The sequence below is a fragment of the Sciurus vulgaris genome (assembly GCF_902686455.1).
Source record: "Sciurus vulgaris genome assembly, chromosome: 6".
Classification (NCBI taxonomy): domain Eukaryota; kingdom Metazoa; phylum Chordata; class Mammalia; order Rodentia; family Sciuridae; genus Sciurus; species Sciurus vulgaris.
Window position 1 is genome coordinate 66,097,826 of NC_136466.1, and position 19,829 is coordinate 66,117,654.

General features: G+C 40.7%; 1 long non-coding RNA gene across 1 annotated transcript; it reads right to left on the reverse strand.

The window, feature by feature from the left end:
- On the reverse strand, positions 1-19,722 carry LOC306664541. Its single transcript, XR_013764735.1, has 3 exons — positions 17,751-19,722; positions 13,112-13,262; positions 1-571 (listed from the first exon to the last, which is right to left on the reverse strand). It is a non-coding gene; the product is annotated as an uncharacterized lncRNA (long non-coding RNA).
- Positions 19,723-19,829: the final 107 nt, after the last annotated feature.

Below are 19,829 nucleotides of genomic sequence, written 5' to 3' on the forward strand. Positions count from 1 at the left end.
TCTGATACCAAAAACTGAAAACCAATTTTTCTTGGGGCCTTTAAATATTGATTACATATATATTAAGCAAATCATTTTAAACAATTTAAGCCAGATACAATTATATATTTAGATGGCCAATACTTTTAAACACTTCTACACCTTAACTCACAAACATATAAAAACAAAAATTACAGACTAATTGCCAGAGTTTCACTTAAATCTATTCTAAAACATCAATATCAAGGATCCGATGCTTTTCTCATTTCTGTGCTTGTTTTTCCATGCTCGTTTTGATATATCTGCAGGTTTCAATATTATTATTGTTACATTTTCCTTTCTGGGGGTCACAGAATCCTTAGGCAGACTCAGAGAAAAGATTATCTTATCAGAACAGCTTAGATTGCAGGAGTTGGTGCCCTGGATGATTAATTCTTGGGCAGTCTTGATTGCTTCTCCCAAGGTGATTCTAATCCGAACCACAGTTCCGTAGCAAGCTTTTCTACAGTTACTGATGTCTGTTATGCCAGTGAGACTATTTCAGGCCTTATCTTATGCCTAGGGTTTAATTTTTACAATCTAGCATCTGCCCCTGAAATGAAAAAAAAAAAAATTATCACCTGTCCATTCTTATATAACTGATTATCTTGACATAATCAAGTATTGATTTTATGTCTTAGCATTAAAAGCAGACATCCTCCCTATTGGCACTGAGATCTAACCTCCCAGGAGTTGAGGGGTAGAGCCTGTGCTTTCCTTTGCAGGTCACCTGGTGGTCTGTTACCTTGGAAAACACTGTCGAACCCTCCTTCTTGTTGGATATCGTGAGCACCCACTTGACCTGAGCGACCCTTCTCTTCCTGGCACCTACTTTCTCTGGGATTATTTGGCTTCCGGTTTCCAGTGTTCGTTCTCCTTAAGCAGACAGAGAAAGGCAGATGATTATGTCTCATGAGCATACAAAATTAATAGAAAAACTATCAAGCCCTCCTAATTATTAAAATCAGGATACAATATGCAGAGTAGATTATATTCACTATTTTTGTACTGCAATGAAGTTGGAGGCAGACGTCATGTTAAATTTTCCACCTTGAGTCATTTTGAAGTCATAGACCTTCATGAGACTCTTTCTATAAGCTATCATGATGATGATGGTGATCGTGACTTTGATGATCAAATGGTAACTTACCTCAAAAGACAGATCACCTTGTTTCTAAATGGGCAAGACTAAACGACAGTATCTGAGAATGCACATTTGGGTGATAAAACTATATTAAAAAAAAAAACCTAAAGAAAGTTATCAACATAACAGTGAACACAAAGAAAGGGAAGAAGCGTAACTGACTGAGGCTCGTGGAAGGGGCTAACGGAATGGGTCCAAATTCTAGTTTTTGACCTGGGCATACATTTATTTTGTTTTGTTTTCATTATCTGAGCTTTCTTTTTCCAAATCAATTTTTATTTTAAACACTGTCACTACTCATTGGGAGGCCCTTTATGTTGACTCTCAACCTTTACACTCCAACCCTGAAACATTTTCTGCAGCAGGAGGAGAGTGGAGAAATATTCTGAAATTTTTTTCTGTCCTAAATCATGGAATTAGCTATTTTCCAAGTGATTCTGTTTCCTTTTAGTAGAAAATAATTTTAAAGCCCAGGAACGAGGCCCTGGAAATGCTCTAGAATGTACAGTGAGCCATAGGGCTATTGATGTACTTTTAAAGGTTATCATTTCACACCGATATTCCCAATTTAACTTACTATGTTGCTATTCCATGCTTTTCTTATTCCATATAATAACTTACAAAGCTTTCTCCTTACAAAGTTTTCACTAATTTACAAAGCTTTCTCCTGAACTGACAGTACTTTGCTGTATCATCAAAAGAGCCACAACATGCCTTCTGTCAATCTCTTCTATGGTATAGAATTCCCAAACTTCTGTCATTCACATAATTCATAATTTTGGCCATATTTTCCAAATTAATAATTTTGTTTCACTCCTATTCTTGTTTTCTTGATATTTTGGCTTCATCAACATTAAATTGACCTGGAAAGAATCAGCTTCATATTAAGCAGTAATATCTATCAAGTCACAGTGTGTGAGTGCACCCGTGTGTGTGTGTGTGGTAGTGGGGATTGAAGCCATGGGTGCTGTACCACTGAGCTATGCCCCTGACCCCTTTTTATTTATTTTATTTTATTTTGGGACGAGGTCTTGCTATGTTGCCCAGGCTGGCCTCAAACTTGCCGTCCTCCTGCCTCAGTCTCCCAAGTTGCTGGGATTACAGGTGAGTGCCACCATGCCTCACAAGATAATTGTGCTTAAGTAACTGGTCATGTTTTTCCAGTACACATTAGGATAATTCATTCATGTTGGAATTTGAGGGGGCTCCATAAATGTCACTTTGTTCATGGCTTTTAAAGTTTTAAGTTATTTGAGGGGATTCAAGCACTGTTACTTTATTCATGGTCTTTAACTATTCAAGTCCATTAAGCTTGTACCATGTGGAAGGTAGACCAGGATCAGGAAGATGTAGCTTAAAACATCAGCTTCATTACTAATGAAAGCTACTTTGAGGGATGTGGCTTAAGTGCTGGACAATTATGGGCTTCCGAAGAGTGGATTGCAGGCTTTGGCAGACATTTCTACCTGTGGGTTGTCCCTATGGTGGGGCCCCATTTGCTCAGAGACCAGAACACAAGCAGATACCATCTTCCCCCCAAAAGATCCCAAAAGACCAGGAGGGAGATAAACCACATCCAATTTTTCCTTAATACTCATCAGTTAGGCAGAAGTGAGTAAGGGAGACCACAGGGGCCAGAAGTTATATTCCTGTAATTAAGTTATATTCCTGTAATTAGAACACAAAGCTAAGGGAAATGACTCCTAATAATACACGTTTGTCCATGTACCGAGTCAAAGCATCTCAAGTACACTTCTGGGGAAATTCTACTACAGTGATTAGTTACAATAACACACATGTGAGGTTCACCTCATGAGATCTTGCTTGGGCACCTCTTCTGCATCTCAGTTCACTTGCTGTATTTGGAGGAATAGGTTGATGTGGAAGAGTGTCTTAATACAGCTTAGACTGCAGCAGCACATGCACCATCTTGGCCTGCTACTGTGATTGGTCTAGCAGAGGTCAAAAGGGCTCATTCCTGGACCCACTGAGTCATCACGGTAGCCAGAGAGGGAATACACTCTCTAGCTTAGCCTAGGTCTCAGCGGCAGGGTGGCATATAGGGTAGGAATGTAAGTAGAGCATCTCTCCAGAAAGACTTGGCTATGGTTGTAGAAGGATGTGTATGGATGTTGGGGAGGGAAAAACCAAGACACATAGGACTCTTCTCTTTCATGCCCATGTTTGATGTTAATTCCTTGGGAGAGTCTCCCTGGGCACACACGGAATTAGATGCTGCTTTTATTCCCTCTCAGCATTCCATCACTTTTCCTCCAAGACAAAATATGTAATGTGTATTTAGTTTTGTGGTGACTTGTTTAGCATCTGTTTCTGTCACAGAAAATAAGCTCCTTGGATCTGGTTTGTTCATTGTTTCTTCCGTATCTAGAAGAGTGCCTAGTGTGTGGGAGGCTCCAAAAATTATTATGGAAAGAAGAAACAGCAATTACTACCGATTTAGATATTTATTGATTTTATTCTGTCTCTTCCTCTTTTGATTTTTACATTTTTACCTATTTTAGATAAGGACATGGGGCATTTCATGGTTGATTTTCTGTGTTAACTGGTAAAGGAATGCCTAAGTAACTGGTAAAACATTTCTGGGTGTTTCCTTTAGGTTGTCTCTGGATGAGATCAGCATTTGATTCAGTGGAATAGGTAGAGAAGATTCTCACCAAAGCATCATCCAGTGTGTCGAGGGTCCAGACAGACAAAACAACAGAGGAAGGGTGAATTTACTGTCTCTTCTGGAGCTGGGACATCCATCTTCTCTGACCCTTGCATATCAGAACTCCAGGTTCTCAGGCCTACAGCCTCTGGGACTGGCCCAGGGGCCCCCTGTTCTCAGGCGTTCTGCCTGACACTGAGAGATGTGCCCTCAGCTGGTTCCAGGCTTTTGGACTAGGACAGAATTACGCCATGAGCTCTCTTGGTTCTCCTGGCTGTGGATGGCAGGTTGTGGGACTTCCTGGTCTCCCTGACCACATGAGCCAACTCCCATAATAAATCCCCTTATATATCTCTATTTATTCTATTGGTTCTGTTTTTTTTCTTAAGAACCTTAATATGGATTTAAATATTGGGAGTTTTGGTCAAAAGACACATGGCTTGTTATGTCTAGGTTAACAAGTTGATACATTTTAGTAAAATGGTATGGGTAACAGATTGGACTAATAAAAGCTTGAATAATTAATGCTTCTTTAATAACATTAACAGTGTAGCAACATGTAAAAACATGTTTCTAAGAATCTATAAATCAACCTAATACATTAAAGTATTACAAAAAAAACTAAGCAAAACTGTATTTCTCATCCTCTTATCCTGTCTATAAGATGAAACACTCCTGTTATATACTGGCTTAGATAAGTTCCGTTGGTTGAAGCATGAGACTTAAAGATTTCATTTTTATTAGCCATTAGTTATCTAAGAATTTTCATTGTAGGCAAACTTTCTTATAAGCTGTTTTGCCTCAGCTTCTTCACCTATAAAATGGATAACAATAGCATGTGGCTACTGTGGTGAGGATTAAATTGATTAATCCATGCACATTACTCTAAGGCTTACAAAAAGAACAGCGCCGGGCATGTATTAAGTGCCCAATAAATGTTAGCTATTATTATTAAGAGCTTGTCTTATTTCCTTTATTATTTTATTTAAATAGCTGTTCCACTACCAGGTCCCTTATTTATGCACTCTCTTATGTGAAACACATGAAGGATTCAGCATTTAATGCTTATTGGGTGCTAGAGATACAAAGAAATATTAAGACCTCCTTGTCTTAACTACAATCTAGTTCCAGCAGAGTATTTTAACCTATGACACAATTGTAGAAAATATCTTTCCAGGGGAGCTAAGTCTAGACTGTTAGCTTTTCACTAAGGATTTTTTTTTGTTTGTTTTGTTTTGGTACTGGGGATTGAACCTTTATTGAAGCTTTATTACTGAGCTACATCTCCAGACCATTTTATTTTGTATTTTGAGACAGGGTCTTTCTGAGACTGGACTCAAACTTATGATCCTCCTGCCTCAGTCTCCCAAGTCACAGGGATTACAGGCATGCACCACCAAGCGCAGCTTACTAATTAGGCTTTTTAAGGTTGGAAATAATAGTGTAAGTTACAAAGTGGCTTAAACTATGAAGTGGATTTATTAGTATAGGACAATGAAAATAGTGTGACAAAATAGAGTTTGGTCTGGGGCCCTACAGTGTTCTCTGCAAGTCCAGCCCATAAGGAATCCCACAAAAACCACACCAGACATGGGAAATCACATAAGGGAGTTTATTAAGCAAACAGAGTGTCTCCCTGCAGGGCAAGAGAGAAAATGAGAGGAAAAGAAAGGGAAAGAGAAAGGGCGTGGGCTAGAGAGAGTGGAAAAGCGAGGAGAAAGAAAGTGAGTCGGGGGAGAGAAAAGCAAGAGAGAAAAGATGGCGGGGTAGCTACCCTGAGGCAGTTGAATTCTGCCAGGCTAACAGGGGACCAATAACGGAGAAGGATACTTGCAAGCTGACTGATGAACCAATAGCTAGCTAGGATGTTCAGACTGACAGTAGTTGGGAGGCGGGGAAATGGCTGCAACGGAAAGGGTCGGGAGAGCAGCTTTGTACATTACATTCCCCCATTTCTGTTTTTATAAGAAAATCTTTTGTTCTTCAGTTCTTTCTGAAGCCTTCTCTCTCCTTCCTGCCTAAGTGACTGGTGAGATGTAAAAAGTCCATTCTCTCAGGGGCAGTCTTCAACTTCCAGACTTCCAGAGGCAGATGGTTTTCATGGACTTCATTTCCTCGATTTGACTGATCCCCTATTTCTACACTACCTGCCTGGCCCCAATTCTGGCTTCATTCACCCCTCTAGTTTTAGGAACTCCTTTACTGCTGTAGGGAAAGGTGGGTCATGACTGATCTGGCTTCTTCAAGCTGGAAGGGGGCAGTGTAGGGTAAGGAGTTTGGAGTTCCCTTTTTAGAAATTGGGTTAATTGAGGGGTCCATGGTAGGAGTATGGATGGGGAAGAGCAGGTTGTAAAGGCATCTGGGGATGGGTGCTTCTATGAGAGAAGAACAAAAAGACATGAGTACTGAAATGAGATTAATACAATATAAATGTTGCAGAATCTGGAACATGCCAATGAATATCATAAAGATGCAGAAGTCAATAATTCCTCACCAGGAGGTGGAAGAACTGAGTTGTTCCCATAACAAGGCCTAGCAAAGGCTGGAGAGGACAAGGCCTTTATTTGGGAACTTTAACATTGTCTAGGTTATCAGGAATATAAACACAACATTTAGTAGAGATACTAGCAAACATAGATTAAGCCTACCTATGTCTGTAGGTCTTAAACTGACTAAAACTTCTGACTCTGGCAGTTTCTCTTGATAGTTATCAGGCACATTTGCCTACGAATCTCTCTTTTGTAGCTTTTAGTCTTTATTGTAGTGGGCTAACACAAGTGTACATCTTAAATTACATTTAACTATATTTCTTCTAAATGCCCAAGAATGGCTATATTTTGGTTTTAACAGTTTTGCTAGGTGTTTAAGATCAAGCTGGTCAAAGTGACCTGTTCCTGTCTGTTAAAGAGTCAGCTGAGTTCCCACAGGGGTCACTCATAGAGGACTTGAGAGCCTTAGCTTTAGTGCTGTCCATTAGGCAGGGTCTCCTTGATGAGGTGGCTTCCCTTGAAAGCACCAGGGATGTCTCCCTTTTTTCTTGACCCTCCTCTGCAGCAGGTGCACTGAGTGGCTTTTCATCCTCTAGTAGCCTCATCAATCTCCTTGATCAGGAGGTTGTGTGACCCACCCAGAGTTGCAAAGCTCCTTAGAGAAGTCCTCTTGTTCCCTGGGTTCAGGCTGACTTTGAGGGCAATACCCAAATATGGACTTTTCTTGACGTCTGTATTTAATCTCAATCTCTAAGTTTGATCTTAACCATCAAGCAAGTCAGTCTCACCAGTCATAAAGTAAGAGTACTAGGTTTTAACTTCAATGTCTATAACTTTACAGTTATTTACCCCCTTTTATCTAATTGGGGTCTACATTATCTGTCCTATAGGTGATGGCTTACTATTTATTTCAAAGTTAATCTATGATGTACTTCTACAAAATATTACAAAGAGTGACCATTCCACAATTACCAAATTTAACAAACACATTTGAGTAATCCCATACATGTCAGCTCTAATTCACTCATCTTATTGTAAAAAAACCAAGATATCAGACAAGTGTAAAAAATCCAAGATATCAGACAAGTGTACCAACAGTATTTGCCATCTCTTTCCTGTGGAAGAAAAGTCCTAGAAAAATTGATGTTAGACATTTTATAAACATCAACATTTAATGAGTTTGACCACCTAGAGACTTTTGAGTTAATTTTAAAGACATTTTGCTTCTATTAGTTTACCCAATTTAAATTGAACCTTTTAAATCACATGAATTAAAAGTATTTGGATCCATTTTTAAAATTTTAATTTTTATGCGCACTCATATTTAACACAAAAGTAAAGGCCTTGTAATGTTTATCTCCATTGCAATGTAACAGATGTTCAAAAATAACTCTAGAGTTGCATAAAAAGAACTGATCAAAAATCATTAACCTAGGTATGTAGGATCAAAATTGTGAGCTCAAAAATATAGCATTTAAGAAAAATAAGAGTCCTAGAAGAAAAATGATAATGGCCATTAATTATAGCATGAGAAAATGGGAAAGAGAAGGGCGGAGAGAAGAGGAAATGGGAGAGATAAAGTATTGTGTTGCAGCCCAGGAGAAATTTAAAATGGACACTTTTTTTCCCTTGGGTTTGAGTCTGGTCTCCCACTGCGCCTTCTGCCTTCCTCCATTTACATTTCAATGTAAGCCTTGACTCAGATCTGAAAGGAGCTAACAGGTCATACTCCTTGCTGGGACATGCCATTGATGGTTGGACTGGTTACTGGCATATATGGGACCTCATGGCAGGAGGACTTGGTGGGCTGGGCAGTGGAATGGAAGCAGAAATAGAATGGGGTAAAGGAGATGGAGAAGCAGAGGGAGATGGAGAAGCAGGGGCTGGAGGCACCGAGCCTGCAGGAAGAGCCAAGAAGCAAGAATGAAGAGACTTGAAGATAAAGAATCCCTTTCCATCTGCCCGCTTGCTCACAGAAGCTGTGTGCCATTACACAAATGAATTTTGATGGCTTTAAGCCGGGGGTCAGGCGAAGGGTTCCCAGGATTGAATCTGCCGAAATAGAGGACCCAGATCCCATGGTGGAGACTGATATAGGGAAGTCTGTGGATAGGGCATCCCAAGGCCAGAGTAGTCGACTGGAGATGAGGGGCAGCACATTGATTATGTTGTCACAGAAGCACCAATGTGTGCCAGGCAAAAGCCAAGGAGGGTTGAGGACCTGACGTCAGTATTTTCAAGAAAAACATGCGCGAAGATGAGCCTCAACCCTGAGACAGAATCTCCACCATAAAATCAGGAATCCACCCAGCAGATAAAACCGACTATAGGGGCCAGCCGTAACTATAAAAGTTGTGGCTGGGGGTACTCCCACCCCTCAGCCGCCTCGAGGGTCTTGGATAAACCAGCATAGGGGAACCCTCCTAGAGGACTCACCAATCTGAAGTCTGGTGATGGATGCAGAGCAGAGCATCCGGGCAGAATGGAAGGTGGGGCTGTGTCCGGGGGCTCTGGGGCTCAGATGGGGTTCCACTAGCTTAAGAGACAGTGGAAGAGCCCATCCTGAGTCACGGCATCAATGTAAGAAATCCCACGAAAACCACGCTGGATACGAGAAATCACATAAGGGAGTTTATTAAGCAAACAGGGTGTCTCTCTGCAGGGTAAGAGAGAAAATGAAAGGAAAAGAAAGGGAATGAGAAAGGGCGCACGCCAGAGAGAGTGGAAAAGCGAGGAGGAGAAAGAAAGTGAGTCGGGGGAGAGAAAAGCAAGAGAGAAAAGATGGCGGGGTAGCTACCCTGAGGCAGTTGAATTCTGCCAGGCTAACAGGGGACCAATAACGGAGAAGGATACTTGCAAGCTGACTGATGAACCAATAGCTAGCTAGGATGTTCAGACTGACAGTAGTTGGGAGGCGGGGAAATGGCTGCAACGGAAAGGGTCGGGAGAGCAGCTTTGTACATTACACAACCTTTTTCCGACTATTGGCTCCTCTCATCACAGGGATGGTGTCTGTTATGATTTTGATCTTAGAACGTGGGGCTTAATGGAAGGAAGTCAGGAAGTCAGGTCATTGGGGGAGGGGATGTTGGTACCTAATGCCTTCCTCTCTCTTTGCTGCCTATCTGTCATGAGGAGAGCAGTCTCCTCCACCACATGCTCTGCTCCATGATACTCTACCTCATCACAGGTCCAAAAGCAAAGGAACCAAATGACTATGGACTAAAATTTCTAAAATCATGAGCCAAAATAAACCTCTCTTCCTTTTAAGCTGATTATCTCAGGTATTTTGTCTTAGTGACAAAAGGTGGAATAACAGAATGTTTGCTCTCCTTAGCTGGGGTAGTCCTTGCCCACATTCAGAGAAGGCAGAATTAGTTTCCAGAAGCCCCCAGATGAACCTTTATTCATGTCTCATTGGTCCAGATTGGGCCTTATGTCCATTGCACTGCCAGTTCCTGGCAATGGAGGTCATTTGCAAGCCAGTCAGTTCCAATCCGAGGTTTAGGGTGGGTCAATTCCCTTCAGGTTCCTGAGCTAGTGATTATTAGAGGTGGCGTGAAACCCTGAAGGAGAACAGGATTCTATTTTAAAGACAGAAGGCAGAGGATGCTGAATAGACAACCACCAATTCCATTTCACCCTTTGAAAGAAGAACCATCTTTTTTTCTTGATACTCTGATCTGTGCCAGGTGCATAACAAATGTTTGATAAATACTAGTACAAGGGTGTGTAGAAAATAGACTTACCCAAGCATATTTATTCGCTTTACATGGGCCTTTGAATCCCAGAAACGCTTGTCCCAGCAATTAGCGCTGCCAATTTTTCTTGTTTAATTCCCCCTCTCTTAGCAACTCCATCTAGTCCCATGATTGCAAGAGGGGAGGCTGAGGCCCTTTCTTCTGGAGTCTCCTTGAGGACTAATCATAAGCTGTGACATTCGTCATTCATTCCAAGGTCATGGGGTACCTTTTGGCTGCTTGGCATCCTATGTCATGGTAGATGAATCAATCTTTTAAGATTTGTGCCCAGAAAAATTGCCATTTTTACTTCTTTTTTATTCCAGCTCTGAGGTTAGGGAAGCAGCTGTTGATGGACTAATTAACATCTTAGGGAGACTAAGAATTATCTCCTTATCCTTTGACAGTTGCTTAATCGGTTGTCCTAAGGAGATTCTGAAGGCATCACTACAATGTTGTTTCATGCAGAAACTACAGGCTGCCTAGCCTCCTGGTCACCAGATGTAACACAGTGGAAATAACTATAGTAAAGATTAGCAAAGCTGTCATGCCTGGTCACATGTAAGGATAATATTAGGGTGCATGTGAGAGGAAAATTTGCTATGTTCCTGGAATTAGCCCTTCAACTTTCACGTGTAGCGTCTGTTTTGTCTTACCTCTAACTAAGGGAAGGGTTCATACTTAGGGATAGGTTCAGGGTAACCAAGTACCTACAATCGATGCATAATACCACGCATAAGTCACTGAAGCTATTGGGAAACTAAAGCAAAGTCAGGACGCATTTTATTCTGAGCCATTGGTACCACATCAATTAGAGTGGACTTTGGTACTTGGATGTGGTGGAGAACACACCTGTAATCCCAGCTGCTTGGGAGGCTGAAGCAGGTGGATTGCAACATCAAGGTCAGCTTGGGCAATTTCTTGAGACCCTGTCTCAAAAATAAAATTAAGCTAGGTGTAGGGGGCACACCTGTTATCCCAGTGACTCAGGAGGCTAAGGCAGGAGGATCATAGGCTTGAGTCTGCCTCAGAAATCAAGAGAGGCTCTATGCAACTTAGAAAGACCCTGTCTAAAAATAAAAGGAGCTCAATATTTAGCTCAGTGGTTAAGTGCCTCTGGGTTCAAATCCCAATATCAAAACAAACAAACAAGCAAACTGTTCTTTTGATAAGATCATCCAGCTTGGTGAACTGATGAAGATGAGAATAAGCGGTTGCTTGAACTTAATTCCAATATGACAATTTTAGGACCAGAACTTTTATTTTCCCAGTGGGGAAAGAATTATTCAGTCATTATTGAATCTTCTACATCTAGGGAGTAATTTCTCCAGTATCAAAGTTTACCTTTTGAAATTTGTTTTCCCATGATTTCACAAGTCACCAACATTTCTTTTGAATAGCTTATGCTTTCTTTAAAAACATCAGAGCCTTGAATCTGTGTAGCATCCTTAGTAGAATGGCCATTTGACAATGTTAATTCTGCCTATCCAAGAACATGGGAGATCTTTCCATCTTCTAAGGTCTTTCTCAATTTCTTTCTTAATGTTTTGTAATTTTCATTGTAGATATCTTTTACCTCTTTGGTTAGATTGATTCCCCAGTATTTTATTTTTTTTTGAGGCTATTGCAAATGGAGCTGTTTTCCTCATTTCCCTTTCAGATGTTTCACGGCTTGCATATAAAAATGCTTTAGATTTATGCGTGTTGATTTTATAGCCTGCTATTTTTGCTGAATTCATTGATGAGGTCTAGAAGTTTTCTGGAGGAGTTTTTTGGATCCTCTAAATATAGAATCATGTCATCAGCAAATAGTGAGAGCTTAAGTTCTTCTTTTCCTATTCGTATCCCTTTAATTTCTTTGGTCTGTCTAATTGCTCTGGCTAGTGTGTCAAGGATGATGTTGAATAGAAGTGATAAAAGAGGGCATCCCTGTCTTGTTCCAGTTTTTAGAGAGAATGCTTTCAGTTTTTCTGTTTAGAATGATGTTGGCTGTGGGCTTAGCATAGATAGCCTTTACAACATTGAGGTATGTTCCTACTGTCCCTATTTTTTCTAGTGTTTTAAGCATGAAGGGGTGCTGTATTTTATCAAACGCTTTCTCAGCATCTATTGAATATGATGGAATATTATTCAGCCATAAAAAACAATAATATTATGGCATTTGCAGATAAATGGATGGAATTGGAGACTATCATGCTAAGCGAAATAAGCCAATCCCAAAAATCCAAAGGCTGAATGTTTTTCCTGATAAGTGGATAATGATATAAAAGGGGGGTGGGAGAATGGGTGGTAAGAGAAGAATGGAGGAACTTTAGATCACATAGAGGGAAATGAGAGGGAGAGGGGGTATGAAAAAATGGTGGAATGGGACAGACATCATTACCCAATGTACATGTATGATAACATGAATGGTATGAATCTACATCGTGTACTACCATAGAAATGAAAAGATGTACCCTATTTGTGTACAATGAATCAAAATGCAGTGTATAAAAATAAAAAAATAAAAAAAAATAAATTTAAAAAAGACAAAAAAAGAAATCAGTGTGTCCTAGTTTCCGATTATTCCAGTTTTCTTTTTCTTGTACTTACTTTGCCCCCATTATATTATATCTTTGCAGACAAAAATTTTGGGAAACCAGATTCTGCTCCCTTTGCATGAGTTATTTGCTTTCTCCATACTTCAGTCCATTCATCTGTAAATTGTGCATAATAATGGTAAGAACGCAGTAGTGCTCCCCTCCATATATCCTCTTCAGGTCCTATGATCCTCACCTACCTCACAGCTGTGTTGCTTGCTGAGACTTGTCCTCCATTGCAGGAGACTTGTCCACCCAGCCCTGGTGCTTCAATGGTGCGCTCAGCTCCAGAGCTTCCTGGAGGATTGGTTGAGGTCTCAGATGGAACCAAATTTGGGGGCAGATTATCTTTCTGCCCAATCCTGCACTCTTTATTTCCTCATGGTATATCTCTCCAAAGCACCCCCAGAACCCCTGTATGTAAATCTTTGTCTTACAGTCTGTTTCCACGCCACCCAAATTAAGATGCTCACCTCTTGAGATTGTTGAGAAGATTGAACACGTGTGTAAAGCTCTTTGGACAGCACCTAGATTTGGAACAGATTATTTCTGATAGTTGTTATTCTAGGTTGGAACTTGATTGACAGGTAATATTGCTGTTTTAGTCAATCTTCTCAATCAGTCCTTTGGGGGAAAACAAGTAATAACTAACCAGAGTTATTGTTAAAAAATAACTCAGTTTACTCTTCCTTTGCCTTGGGGTTCCTCATGGCTGCCTTCTATGCCTTTTCCCTCCTGTCCTCTTTTCCTACCCCCCATTTCACCTTCCAAGACCTTACGTTCTCTCCCTAGAAAGATCTATGGTGGGCTACAGGTATGGCTCAGGGGTAAAGCACTTGCATGCACGAACATCCTGGGTTTGATCCCCAATGCCACAAAAGGAAAAAAAAAATAAAGAAAGAACTTGTTAAAATTACATTAAGGTGCTGGGTGTGGTGGTGCACACCTGTAATCTCAGCTTACAGGGAGAGGTGAGGTAGGAGGATCTCGAGTTCAAAGCCAGCCTCAGCAAAAGCAAGGCAATAAGCAACTCAGTGAGACCCTGTCTCTAAATAAAATACAAAATAGGGCTGGGGATGTGGCTCAGTGGTCAAGTGCCCTGGAGGTCAATCCCTAGTACCCCCAAAAAAATTTCATTAAGGGGCTGGGGTTGTAGTTCAGCACTAGAACATGGGCTTAGCATGTGTGAGGTCCTGGATTAAATCCCTAGCACAAGAAAAATTGTACTCATGTTAGGCCTCATAGGTTGTCTTTCTCAGCTTTCTAAGTTACACTTCCTTTGAAATTCTCTCTGTATGCCTTTGGTCTCATCATTATTATTATCTGTGGTATGACCATAACTGCCCTTCAGTAATTTCTGGCCTTGTCAGTTTGGGATAAGATCAGTCTTTTAAAATTGGTCTTCCCAGACAGGAGGCATCTTAAGTAGATGCTTTTCAAAGTGCATACCATTAATTGCTACTGCTGTTCCAAAGAAAATTTCTCCTTTTGTACTCATAGTGTGAGGCGAATTGACCTTAAAGGATGTAATTTTACCAAACAAACAAGATGAATAAATTCCTTGTTGGATTTTTAAACAAGCAAGGTGAATGAAAACAAAGGTTGAAAAGGAAAATGTGAAAGGCAGCTGGATTTTCAAAGGTCTCAGGAGCTGGACTGGTTTGAGATGGAAGAAGTTTGGGCATTAAAGGGTCTTTTTCTTTGCATTCTTTTGACATATAAATTCACAACAGCTAATTTCCCCCACCCCCAATCTTATTAGGTAGGAGTCTCAGTTCAAAATAATAGAAAACTTATCTCAAATTAATTTAAGCACTGGAGTTCTGGGGCGGTTGCTGGGCTAGATCACAGCTCCCCGCTCCCTCCTGCGGCTCAGTGACCGTGGGAGGCCTCGGAGAGGCGGTAGAGGGGGTGGGAGCTGCGTTAGGGGATTCCTAGAGGACTGGGAAGTTGGAGGCGGGATGTTGAGGTGACCCACGGGTGGGACAGCCATTAAGCAGTCCCACTTCTTCCGTGCCAGGCACTGATCAGGGCTCTTGATGAGCATCATCTCTTAATCCCCAGCACATCCCAGGGAGCTCCACAGGGTTACATCTCTTGGGCCATTAGTGAGCTAAAGGACAGTCCGTTGCAGTTCCATGACTTCAAATCGGTGGACCACTTGAAGGTGTGTCCTCGATACACAGCAGTGCCCGCTCGGAGGATGATGGCATCTGCATTGAGAAGCTGGACACCCTGCAGCTGGAGCTTGAGACCTGCTGTCCTCTGCCAGCCGGCGCCTGTGTGTGCTCCAGGCTGAAACCCTAATCCTTACTGACTGGCAGGATAAAAAAGGTGTCCCACGATTCCTGAAGCTGGGTCAAGATCATGAGTTTGGAGTTCCCCGTAAACATGGGCAACCCAAGAAAGAGAAACTGGAAGGGAAGGTGGGATATGGGCCAGGCCCTGGCCCTGGTCGACCCAAATCCAAAAATGTTCAGCCCAAGATCCAGGAATATGAATTTACTGATGATCCAATTGATGTGCCATGGAGCCCTGGGAATGATGCCCCCAACAGTTCTGGGCTCCTATGGAGCCTCACTGTGCTGATATAACCAGTGAGGGAGTACACATGCTGGAGGAACTCCTGAAAGCCCCAGAAGATGAAGCTGAACATTGCAAGGTACAAATGCTGGACCTACACAGACCAGGAGGAGACAAGAGGGCCCAGAGGTGCCTCAGAATCAGACAGCAAAGCCACGTATCCTCTGCCTCTCCTACCCTGCCAGCCTCCTGTCTGCCTCCTTAGCCCATCAGACTCCAGGGTCAAACTCTCAGCTTTCTTCTTGTACCACCGTCCCTGGACCCCAGGCAGGGGACACCAGAGCCTCAGGCAGCTACCTCAGTGAAGTTCGTCCTTGTCCCTTAATCTCTGTCCCCTCTATTTTGGTTCAGGCCTTCATCTTTTATACAAAGAGCTTCTTTTTTTTGGGGGGGTGGGGTGGGCACCAGAGATTGAACCCAGGGGTGCTCAAACCACCAAGCCATAGCCCTTTTTATTTCTTATTTTCAGACAGGGTCTCACTCGGTCGCTGAGGCTGACCTTGAATTTGCAATATTCCTGCTTCAGACTCCTGAGTTTACTTTAATATTTGAAAATTAATTTTGAAAAAAAAATTAAGCACCAAAAGAGATTTACAGGAAGGATCCTGGTGAAGCTCAGAGGATCCCAACAGAAGCAAGAAACTGGGGAACTCAGGGAATTCAGGGGATGAAACTGGAGATCTGGTGGTACCAAAGTTTCTTTTCATTTTTCATTTTTGCTCATTTATGTCTGGCATTTTGTGTTAAATGGTGTCCTCCAAAATGATGTTGGATTTAATCCCAGTGCCAATCAATGTGATCTCATTGGAAAAGAAAGTTTTTGCAGATGACTAAGAGGATGTATTGGTTTGCTAGAGTCGTTATAACAAAGTACCGTAGACTAGGTAGAGTAACAACAGAAATTTATTTTCTCAAAGTTCTGGAGTCCCTGAGTGAGAGATGAAGATGTCAACAGGGTTGACTTCTCCTTGGCTTGTATATGGTTGTCTTTTCCCTCTGTCTTCACAAAGGTCTTTCCTCTTTGCATGTCTCTAGGCTCCAGTTGTATTGGATTAAAGCCCACACTGATAACCTAATTTTACTTTAATCACTTTCTCAAAGGTCCTGCCTCTAAATATAGTTATGTCAGTTTTGGGGGCATAGCTCAGTGGGAGACAGTGTGCTTATCATGGGTATGGGGTCCTGAGTTTAGTCCCAGCATTGAAAATAAATAAATAGTAAGTAAAGTTACATCCTCAGGCACTGGGGGTCCTTCCCAGGATATCAACACATGAATTTTGGAGTGATACAATTCAGCCCATAACCACTGAGGTCATAAGGATAGCTCTTTATTTTTTCCTTTTGTAGTGTTGGTGATTGAACTCAGGGTTGCTCTACCCTAATCCCTTTAGATTTTTTAAATTTTGAGACAAGGTCTAGCTAAGTTGTTGAGGCTGTCCTTGAACTTGCAATCCTCCTGCTTTGCCTCCCAGGTTGCTGGGATCACAGGTGTGCACCACCATACTCAGCCTAGAAGTCTTGCTAAATAATCAGGGAAGATTAACCAGAGAGGAAACCAAAAATCATCATCCACACCCAGACAGACTTTTCATCTATTCTCCAAAGGGCAGGTCCCCAGAATTACTGGGGGAACTTGACCTACATATTAACACAATTTTTGTTTCAGTGCCTTTCTTCTCCTCATTCTCTCATAATCTGTTGCCACATCCCTGCAGAAGATTCAAGCCCCTATTTCTTTCTGTAGCTCAGGATGCTACTTAAGTTTCAACTACCTGGAACTTAGAGTTTCATTCATATTTCTTATGGCTCCCATAATTAGGCATGTTAATAAAGTTTGTGTCCTTTTCTCTTGTTTCTCTTGTCTATTGTTAGTTAATTTCAGAAGACTCAATTCAAGCCTTGAGAAAGAAATTTGAACTTACTTACCAGATCATGTCTCTTCCCTGCTCAAAACTCTCTACAGCTTTCACACAGATAAAGCCAACTAGAAGAACCTGTGACCTAGGTCCTTGTTTTCTGACATTATCTCCCAGGACTTTATTCGAGTCACATTGGTGTCTTCAGTTTTCTTCTTTCTTTCTTTCTTTTTGGTACTGGTGATTGAACCTAGGGGCATGTTACCACCAAGCTATATCCCTAGTCCTTTTTATTTTTTATTTTGAAGAAAGGGTCTCACTAAATTGCTGAGGCTGGCCTTGAACTTGTGATCCTCTTGTCTTAGTGAATCTCCTTGAGTCACTAGGATTATAGGTGTGCATCATCATGCTCGGCTCTTCAAACAAACAGCAGGGAATGTCTGTCTCAGGGTTTTTGAATTTGCCATTCTCTCTGCCCAGAGTAATCATTTCCAGATATGAGCATGACTTGCTCCTTTCTTTTTTCAAATTTTCTGCTTAAATGTCACCTGAGAGGGAGGTCTTCTTTGGTTCTATTCTAAAAATTTAACACTATGCCTCTCCCTGTCACTGCTGATTATCCTTATTTTTTTAATCCTTATTTTTTTTTCCCTCAGCACCCATACTTACTTACCATGATAGGTATTTTACATATTTATTTTTCTAGGCATTGGACTTCAACAGATCTTCTAAGGTCTCTGTGACTTGTTGGATGATTCAATGATCTGTTTGCTCCTTGTCATAAAATATTTCCTTTCTGCTCAATTGAAGCTCTTGAACTTTCTTTAAGTCTATTATCAATTGCTTTGAAGATGCCATCAGAAGCCTACCAAGAAGACCAGATGGTTACTCAGCTGAGTTCTACCAGACCTTCAAAGAAGAACTTACCCCAGCATTCCTCAGAGTATTCCACGACACAGCAAAGGAGGGATCCAAACTCATTCTGTGAAGCTAGTATCACCCTGCTATCAAAACCAGACAAAGACACAGCAAGGAAAAAACCTCAGACCAATATCCCTGATGAGCATAGATGCAACAATTCTCAATAGAATACTGGCAAAATGTATACGAAAACATCAAAAACAGAGTACACCATAATCAAGTGGTGTCCTTTCCGGGGATGCAAGGTTGATTCAACATACCAGAATTAATAAACATCTCTTGTCACATCAACAGACTTACAGACAAGAATCACATGATTATTTCAATAGACTATCTCAATAGAAAAAGCATTTGACAAAAGTCAGCATCCATTCATGCTCAAAACACTAGAAAAACTGGGGATAGTAGCAACATACCTCAACATTGTAAAAACTATATACACTAAACCTAAGGCCAACATCATAAGGAGAAAAAGTGAATACATTCCCTCTAAAAACTGGAACAAGACAAGGATGGCCCTCTTTCACTTCTCCTATTCAACATAGTCCTTGAAATCCTAGCCAGAGCAATTAGAAGAAAGAAATTAAAGGAATATGAATTGGAAAAGAAGAGCTCAAACTATCCCTGTTTGCCAACAACATGGTTCTATATTTATAAGGCTCAAAAAGCTCTACTAGAAAGCATCTAGATCTCATAAATGAATTCAGCCAAGTAGCAGGGTATAAAATAAACACCAATAAATCAATAGCATTGCTATACACCAATGGTGTATCAAGTGAAAGATATCTATAATGAAAACTACATAACATAAAGAAAGAATCGAACACCTCAGAAAGTAGAAAGATCTCCCATGTTCTTGGATAGGCACAATTAATATTATCAAAATGACCATATTACCCAAAGCGTTGTATAGATTTAATGCAATTCTTATTAATGTTCCAATAATATTCTTTTTTTAAAATTTATTTTTATTGTAAACAAATGGGATACATGCTGTTTCTGTTTGTACATGGAGTAACAGCATACCATTTGCATAATCATACATTTACATAGGGTAATGATGTTTGATTCATTCTGTTATTTTTTTCCAATAACATTCTTCATAGAAATAGAAAAGGAAGTCATAAAATTCATTTGGAAAAACAAGAGACCCAGAATAGCAAAGCAAACCTCAGCAAGAAAAGTGAAGCAGGAGGCATCACAATACCAGACCTTAAATAATACTGCAGAGTTATAGGAACAAAAACAGCATGATATTGGCACCAAATCAGACATGAAGACCAATGGTATAGAATAGAAGACACAGAGAGAATCCCACATAAATACAGTTATCTCATACTAGACAAAGGCACCATAAACATATATTGCAGAAAAGATAGGATCTTTAGCACATGGTACTGGGAAACTGGAATCTATATGTAACAAAATGAAGTTAGATCCCTATCTCTTACCCTGCACTAAACTGAACTTAAAGTGGAGCAAGGACCTACACATTAGACTAGAAACCCTGTGCCTACTAGAAGAAGTAATCCCAGATCTCCATCATGTTGGCTTAGGAACTGAATTCCTCAATGAGACTCCTAAAGCACAAGAAGTAAAATCAAGAATCAATAAATGGGATGGTATCAAACTGAGAAGCTTCTTCACAGCAAAGGAAACAGTCAATGTGAAGAGAGAGCCTATAGAATGGGAATGTCACCTACACCTCAGATAGATTATTAATCTCCAAGATATTCAAAGAACTCAAAAAACTGAACACACACACACACACACAAAAAAAAAAAAAAAAAGAAAAAAAAAGAAGAAAAGAAAGAAAGAAAGAAACCAACAA